We start from the raw sequence: 8459 nt of genomic DNA, 5'->3' as shown, positions 1-8459 counted from the left end.
AGCTTCACCAAGTATTTACAACTCTTATAGAAGTGAAACAAACTTCACTAGATATTTACATGGAAAGATATTTAAATGAATTTACTTTAATTTTTTTATATTTTATATGATTATATATTAAATATATATATAAATATATATATATATATATATATATATATATATATATATATATATAATGTTCAAAAATTTGTGTAATATATTTAAATAAATTTGTAAAACAAAATATTTTAAAATTTATTTTTAAGATATTTAAATAAATTTATTTCAATTATTTTATATTTTATATAATTATATATTAAATATATATAAGTGTTCATGTAAAACCACTAACACATTTATGTAAAAATATTTATACGTTCATGTAAAATAATTTTTGCTATCATGTAAATCTGCAAAAGAATATATATATATATATATATATATATATATATATATATATATATATATAACATGTTCAAAAATTTATGTAATATATTTAAATATATTTGTAAAGTAAAATATTTTAAAATTTATTTATAAGGTATTTAAATAATTTTTTTTAATTATTTTATATTTTATATAATTATATATTACATATATATAAATCTTCATGTAAAACTATTAACACATTTATGTAAAAATATTTATATATTTATGTAAAAGCATTTTTGATTTCATGTAAGTCTACAAGAGAATAAAATAAATGAAACAAGCGCTACCGGGTGAAACAAGCTTCACCAGGTATTTACAACTCTGATAGAAGCTAGGATGCATGAGTGCTTCGTTTCTGTAGCGCACTATGCACCGGGTGTTTCGGGGGTGCGGTTGGGAGTGCGTACGGGGTGCGCCACGTGGCGTATCCTAGAATCGAAGGTGAGGGGTGCGGGGGTGCAAGAATGGCATATTCAGTAAATATGAGTTCCAAAATATTAAAAAAACCCCAAATTAAAAAACCTCCCAAATATTAAATATGACTATGAGCCCCCAACCCCCAAATTAAAAAACTTAATCTCTACGGTGCTTCTCTCTCGACTGCCTGTCTTCCACTACCATTCTTCCACTATCAGGTTAGTTCTTCTTCTTCTTCTTTTGTGTGAGAGAGAGAGAGATTATAACAGATGAAATCAATGACTTCCTCTAACTCAGCTTCAAGTACGACAACCACTCCAAGCCAACAAAGTTCAGTAGATAAGGACCCGCTGTGGAAACATGTGACAAAATTAGTGAAAATGAAAGAGAGAGGTGGAAATACGAAAATTAAATGCAACTTCTATAATCTGGAATTTACGGGTTCGTATTCAAGGGTTAAAGCACACATGTTGCAGATCAAGGGAGAAGAAGTTTCAGTGTGTCCCATAGTCACTGCTGATATTTTGTTGCAACTTCGAAGGAAGATGGCAGATGCAGAAGAAAGAAAAAGGCAGGTTGTGATTCCACTCCCACCATTGAGTTATGCTTCATCAAATTCTGCTTGGGGAGGAGCTGAAATGCTGCCAAAACAAGGTTCCAAAAGAAGAGCAGTTGACAAGAACAGTCCTATAAATAAAGCTTTTAATTAGGAGGTGAGAGCACAAGTGGATGGCACATGGCTTAGTGCCGCTCCAAATCGTATTCCTCCTCATCTTGATATTAAGCTATCGGAAGAAAGAAATAAGTGTCTCAAACGATACTTTCCATCAAGTGAAGCAAGAACAACGGTAAATATTGAATTTGCTCGCTTTTCGGGGCAAATGGATATTTTTGGTTGTCCAGATTTCGTGGAAGAAAGAGGCATTATGGAACCACGAATGTGGTGGATTGTTCGTGGAGCTTCAGCACCAAATCTCCAAAAAATAGCTTTGAAACTATTATGCCAACCTTGTTCTTCTTCTTGTTGTGAGCGAAATTGGAGCACATATTCTTTTATTCACTCAATTCAAAGGAATAAGATACTACCAAAACGAGCGGAAGATTTAGTTTTTGTGTACAACAATCTTAGGCTTCTTTCAAGAACGAATGAACATTACAAGCAAGGGCAATCAAGGTTGTGGGATGTAGGAGGTGACCGATTTGATCCGCTTGATGGTGCCAAAGAACTTGAAATATCTAGCCTTTCACTAGATGAGCCGGAGTTTGAAGCAATGTTTTTACAAGATGATTAAGACTGTTGGCAATATGGAAGTCAGATTGTAACTTTGTGTACTTATAATTTATATAATTATATTTTATATGACGTATCCCCGCACCAGAATCCTTGTTTTTTAAATTTCGTCGAATCGGCGTATCCCCGCACTACGCACCCGCACTCACGCACCCGTATCCGTGCTTCCTAGGATAGAAGTGAAACAAACTTCACTATGTATTTATATGGTAAGATATTTAAATGAATTTACTTTAATTTCTTATATTTTAAATTTCACTATTTTATATGTATTTATATAAAACATGTTAAAATGTTAAAAAATTTCTGTAATATATTTAAATAAATTGGTAAAACAAAATATTTTAAAATTTATTTGTAATATATTTAAATAACTTTATTTTAATTATTTTATATTTTATATAATTATATATTAAATATATATAAATGTTCATGTAAAACCACTAACACATTTATGTAAAAACATTTATACGTTCATGTAAAATTATTTTTTCTTTCATTTAAGTCCGCATTTGCGTAAAAACATTTATACGTTCATGTAAAAGTATTTTTGTTTTAATGTAAGACTGCAAAAGAATAAAAATAGAAACAAGTGCTACCGGGTGAAGCAAGCTTGCTAGGTATTTATAATTCTGATAAAAGTGAAGCAAACTTCACTAGGATGTAATATTTAAATGAATTTATTTTAATTTTTTTATATTTTATATGATTATATATTAAATATATATATATATATATATATATATATATATATATATATATAAAACATGTTCAAAAATTTATGTAATATATTTATATAAATTTGTAAAGCAAAATATTTTAAAATTTATTTATAAGATATTTAAATAAATTTATTTTAATTATTTTATATTTTATATAATTATATATTAAATATATATAAATGTTCATGTAAAACCACTCACACATTTATGTAAAAATATTTATACTTTCATGTAAGTGTGCAAGAGAATAAAAAAATAAAACAAGCTCTACCTGGTGAAACAAACTTCACCAGGTATTTACAACGCCAATAGAAGTGAAACAAACTTCACTATGTATTTACATTTTAAGATATTTAAATGAATTAATTTAATTTTTATATTTTATATGATTATATATTAAATATATATAAAACATATTCAAAAATATCTGTAATATATTTAAATAAATTTGTAAAACAAAATATTTTAAAATTTTTTAATAAGATATTTAAATAAATTTATTTAAATTATTTTATTTTTTATATAATTATATATTAAATATATATAAATGTTAATGTAAAATCACTAACATATTTATGTAAAAATATTTATATGTTCATGTAAAAACATTTTTGTTTCATGTAAGTCTGTAAGAGATTAAAAAAAAAGGAAACAAGCACTACCGGTGAAACTTCACCAGTTATTTACCGCTCTAATAAAAGTGAAGCAAACTTCACTATGAAGTTTCATTTTTTTTTCTTGCAGACTTACATGAAAACAAAAATGTTTTTATATGAACGTATAAATGTTTTTACAAAAATTTTGTAAGTGGTTTTATATTAACATTTATATATATTTAATATTTAATATATAATTATATAAAATATAAAATATAAAATATAAAATAATTTATTTTAAATATCTTACAAATAAATTTTAAAATATTTTATTTTATAATTTTATTTAAATATATTACAATTTTTTTTGAATATATATATATATATTTAATATATAACTATATAAAATATAAAATAATTAAAATAAAATTTTAAATATTCTGTTTTACAAATTTATTTAAATATCTTACCCAATTTTATTTTAAATGTGCTTCTATATATAATATATAATTATATAAATTATAAAATAATTCATACAAATTAATTTAAATATATCACAAATAACTTTATAAATATATTGTTATATATATTTATGTAATATATAATTATATAGACGGTAAAATAAGTAATATATTTTATTTTGTATTGTTTTGTAAGTTTTTGTTTTACATGAATAAGTAAGTGGATTTACATGTAAATTACATTGAGTAGTGGAGTGAGGTGAAGCAAGATTCACTGAATAACTTCCTGATATGAAATATTTTTCCCTTCCTTTGTGATGTGCTCTCAAACTTGATTTTACATGAATTAAGGGGACCCATAATTATATGTGGGTTCGAGACTCTCTCTTCATTTCAACATAAAACTTAATTTAATAATAAAATAATAATACTGTTTATGATTGGTCCGGAACAGGGGAATAGAGAATTCAGTAGCAGGAGATCTGATCTATAGGGGCTCTTCTTCGTTTTGGTTTTCAGGTTCTTCTAAAGTTTCTGTTTGAGTTACTTGAATTTTTAGGCCAATTCAAAAACGTATCGAATTTAATATTAATTCGAAGAATTTGAATTTTTTTTTCTCAAATCAATGTTTTAATCTGAAATTAATCAAATTTAAACAAAAACAAACAACAAAATAATGGTGACGGAGATGGTGAAGTAAATGCGTCAATAGCGAGTGATGCTTACGGGGCAATAAATGAAATGAGGCTAGTCATGAGATGAGGGAGATAGAAGAACTAAAAATAAATAATTTAAACCTTAAAATATAATTAAAATAAATAATAAATTAAACAAATTATTAAAATTTAGAGTTTTGAACCCAATTTATAAATTGAATTATAAATCAAATTTGAAATTAAAAAATTTGATTTAAAATTAAAAATAAAATTAAAAAATAATTTGGATCGGAGACCAAATATAGAACAACTTCTTATGCATACTGTTGAGCTATGTGTATTAGAGGAGAAAAAAAAAATAATAATAATAATAATAATAATAAATGGAGGAAGAATGAAGAGTCACGCTAAAGAAATAAACCAAAAAAAAATAAAAATAATTACAATGTACAGTTAACAAATGGAGGAATTTGATTAAATAACCTCAAAAGATGAGGTTATTTGATCTGGGGATGACTTATTAATTAAATTGTTCTCGTGGTCTTTTTATATTTATTTTTTTTACGAAATTGTCCTTGTAGCGAAACTCTAAGTGACTTAGCGTTTCGCGAAGTGACAATGTGTGAAATGTCCAGATTACTCTTACTATTTAATATAACTTCTCTCATTTTTTTATTTCTTTTCTTCTCCTTCTCTTTCTTCCCGTTCTTCTCCTCCTTCTCTCTAAACTCCAGCGGCGATCTCGGCGGCGACGGGTCGAAATCCACTATGAGCTCCACGACGAGCACGAGCACTGTTCCAATTGGTACGTTTATTTTAAGCATGTTTATTAATGTTTGGTTTATTCGAATCACTATTGTTTAGGGTTGCTTCCTGTTTCGCTAAGCGCTTAGCGATTCGCGAAGGTCTTCCCATTTCGCTAAGTGCCTAAAGATTCGCGAAGGCCTTCCCGTTTCGCTAAGAGCCTAGCGATTCGTGAAGTATTAATTATCCGTTTCTAAATCAAATCATGTTTTTTATTGCAGCCGAAGTTTTCGTTTTCTATAATGGAGAGTGGAACTTGATGCTGATGGAATACTGTATTTTGATGCATCTTCAATCAAAACATTTGATTTACCCCAAAGTACTCGTTATGCTGAATTACTTGATATACTCTACGATAGACTTAATGTGCAGAAATCTACATACGATTTAGTGCTCCAAGTCAAGTATGATATTCCGAATATCAGAAATCCAAAATCTGTTTTTATTGATAATGATGGGGATTTGAACACATCACGCTTGATTTTGGGTCGAACCGTGTCACCATTGTGTGTATCTGTAGTAGAGAAGTCAGCAATTACTAAAGAAAAGATACCACTACTTACATACCCAACTCAAGAAAGTATACTACCACCACAACTTACTCAAAAAATTGTACCACCCGTTGTACCCTCGGAATTCTTTGTTGAAAGTCAAAATGAAGCCGGAGAAAACTCTTTGCCTCACATCCCACTTACTCAGGACTTGCATGTTAATACTGATGAAAAGGCATCAATACCTATACAACCAAGTGCAAGAAGATCATTAATGAGTACACCAACTAGTGCAAGAAAGGCATCAATGAGTACACCATCTAGTGCAAGAAGATCATCAATGGGTACACCATCTAGTGCAAGAAGATCTTCAATGGGTACACCATCGACAGACCCGACAGACACATCACCGCCAGACCCTTCATTTGCGATGACATTAACTAGTGAAACCGTATTGGAAGTCAGTTTGGTTGTTTGAAAATAAAAAAGAACTTCAACTTGTTCTATATAAATATGCGATGACCAATCATTTTGAATTAAGAGTGGAGAAGTCAAGAAAACATCTTTGGGAACTGAAATGTTTGGGTGAGACATGCAAGTGGAGCTTGTGGGCTGTGAAATGTAAGTTTTTTGAGATGTTTGAGATCCGGAAATTTGAGAAACAACACTCATGCTCAGTTTTGTCGAGGCCAAAGAAAATAATGCAAACACCAGCATGGGTTATTGGGTAGTGCGTGAAGAGCAAGTACATGGACCATCACCATAACCACTTTCCTAAGAAAATAATTGAAGACATGCAATCAACTTATGGGATATTTTTGACTTATAATAAAGCATGGAGGGCAAGGAAAAATACTTTAATAGCGGTGCGAGGAACGGTAGAGGATTCCTATGGAATACTACCATCATACCTTTACATGTTGGAGAAGTGTAATCCTTGTACCATAACTGACATCTAGATAGACGAGCTCGGCCAATTCAAGTATATGTTCATGTCCCTAGGCCTCTCAATTAGGGGTTTCAAATCCTTTTGCCGTTCTGTATTATGTGTTGATGCTAGTTTTCTTAAGCACAAGGTGGGTGGTCAATTATTGGTGGATATTACATTGGATGCGAATGAGCAACTATATCCTGTCGCATTCAGCGTTGTTGATTCAGAGAATAATAACTCCTGGACTTATTTTATGCAAAAATTGAGAGACGCAATTGGATTAGTTGATGATCTCGTCTTCGTATCCGACAGACACCCAAACATCGCCAATGCCTTGTGTGCTGTTTTTCCAGAAGCAGACCACGGTGCGTGCACATATCACATAAAGATGAATATTGTGGCCAAATTCAAAAGTGATAAGTGTCATGCGGAGTTTGATTCGGCTTCTAAGGAGTACACTATCCACGAATTTAATCGGTTTTTTGACAAGATCAAGGTTAAAGATCACAGGATTGCTGCCTATTTGGAAGAAATTTGGTTCCAAAGATGGAGTAGAGCATTTTTCCCCGGTAAGCGATACAATCAACTCACAAGAAATTATGCTGAGAGTTTCAATAGTTAGGGCAGGGAAACCAGAAAGTATTCCATTTCAGAAATTGATGAGTATTTAAGATTCACAATACAACATTGGTTTAACGATAGAAGAGAAAAAACGTCAAATCACGAAGAAGTTTTATCTCCAAATTATGAGAAGGTGTTACGTGAGGGATTCGAGAAGGCCAGATTCTATACAGTCCAATCGCTTAACCGATTCGAGTTTTATGTGCATGACAATCAGTCCCATTTCAAAGTCAATTTGAAAGACATGAACTACACTTGTAGAGTATTTGAAGTTTCGGGTCTTCCTTGTACGCATGCAATGGCTGCTGCCCGTAGTCGGAATTTGGTTTCTTATGACTTCTGTTCAAGGTATTATTTAGCTCACGTGTTCAATCTATTTAACCAATTAATAAGTCGTTATTTTTTCCATGCACACAAGTATTACACAACTGAATGTTGGATAAATTCATATGCGGAGACATGTTATCCTCCTGGTGATGAAGAAAATTGGGATGTTCTCGAACATATCAAGCAACGTTCGTGTCTTAAACAAAATGTCAAGGTTAAGAAAGGCCGGCCACAAACAAAGCGTAGGTCATCCCAGGGTGAGGTCCGTAAGGTCCTTAGACGGTGCAGCTCATGTGCTGGACTAGGACATAATAGTGCAACATGCAAAGCAATGATGCCTGCACCATATACTGCAAGAGCATCATCATCTCAACAATATGAACCTTTAGCTTGATAGATACTATGTTGTAATATATGTTGTTAATTGAATTATGGTACTGGTTAGATACTATGTCGTTAATTCAGGTGGTTTTGGATAATTTAGATACTATGTTAATTAATTCAGGTGGTATATGAGTACTTAGCAAAACGTTGAGTACTTACTTAGAGAAACGCTGAGTACTTACTTAGCGAAACGCTGAGTACTTAGCGAAACGGTGAGTACTAACTTAGTGAAACGCTGAGTACTCGGCGAAACGTTGGGTACTTCAATTCAAGGTTATCTTGTTTTTACATTGAAGGTTCAATTCAAGGGTTACACTTGTTTTTTACGTTGAACGTTATCTTCA

This window comes from Impatiens glandulifera, chromosome 1 (assembly GCF_907164915.1).
Source record: "Impatiens glandulifera chromosome 1, dImpGla2.1, whole genome shotgun sequence".
NCBI lineage: Eukaryota > Viridiplantae > Streptophyta > Magnoliopsida > Ericales > Balsaminaceae > Impatiens > Impatiens glandulifera.
This window is presented reverse-complemented; position numbering follows the sequence as displayed.